The 834-nt window shown below is 42.3% G+C and overlaps 1 non-coding gene across 1 annotated transcript; it reads left to right on the top strand.

The window, feature by feature from the left end:
• Positions 1-346: 346 nt before the first annotated feature.
• LOC125935833 (U6 spliceosomal RNA) lies at positions 347-451 on the top strand. The gene has a single exon (XR_007461818.1). It is a non-coding gene; the product is annotated as a U6 spliceosomal RNA (small nuclear RNA).
• Positions 452-834: the final 383 nt, after the last annotated feature.

Raw genomic sequence — 834 nt, 5'->3', positions numbered from 1 at the left:
GCCTGGGTGGCTCAGTCAGTTGAACATCCGACTTCAGCTCAGGTTCTGATCTCGCAGTTCATGAGTTTGAGCCCACGTTGGGCTCTGTACTGACAGCTCAGAGCTTGGAGCCTGCTTCAGATTCTGAGTCTCCCTCTCTGTGTCCCTCCCCCGCTCGTGTTCTCTCTCTCTCTCTCTCAAAAATAAACATTTAAAAAAAAAATTTTAAACTACAATGAGATTAATGAGATCAGATAAAACTACGACATCTGAGAGTAAATATACACTTGATAAGATTAATAGCAGATTACACATTGCAGAAGAAAGTATCACTGAACTTGAAAATGCAGCAATATAAACGATCTCACTGCTCACTCTGGCAGCACATGCACTAAAACTGGAACAACAGAGAGAAGATTAGCATAACCCCTGCACAAGGATGACACAAATTTATGAAGTAGTCCATATTTTTAAAAACATTCATAAGTACAAGGGTGCCTTGGTGCCTCAGTCAGTTAAGCCTCTAATTCTTGATCTCAGCTCAGGTCACAATCTCAGTTTCAGGAATTTGAACCCCACATTGGGCTCTGTGCCGACAGCGTTGAGCCTGCCTGGGATTCTTTCTCTCCTCTCTCTCTGCCCCTCCCCTACTGATGCTGTATGCGCCCCCCCTCAAAATAAATAAACATTGAACAAAAATTTTTTTAAAGATTCATAAATACAGAGTACAAACTGGTAGATGCCAGAGGGAACTGAGTGGGGAGGGGGGATGAATGAAATACGTGAGGGGGATCAAGAGGTACAATCTATCAGTTATAAAACAGTCATGGAGATGAAACATAAAACACAAGGAAT

Source organism: Panthera uncia, assembly GCF_023721935.1.
Source record: "Panthera uncia isolate 11264 chromosome A1 unlocalized genomic scaffold, Puncia_PCG_1.0 HiC_scaffold_17, whole genome shotgun sequence".
Taxonomy (NCBI): Eukaryota; Metazoa; Chordata; class Mammalia; order Carnivora; family Felidae; genus Panthera; species Panthera uncia.
Note: the sequence above shows the minus strand (reverse complement) of the source record. Positions and strands in the feature narration are given on the sequence as shown.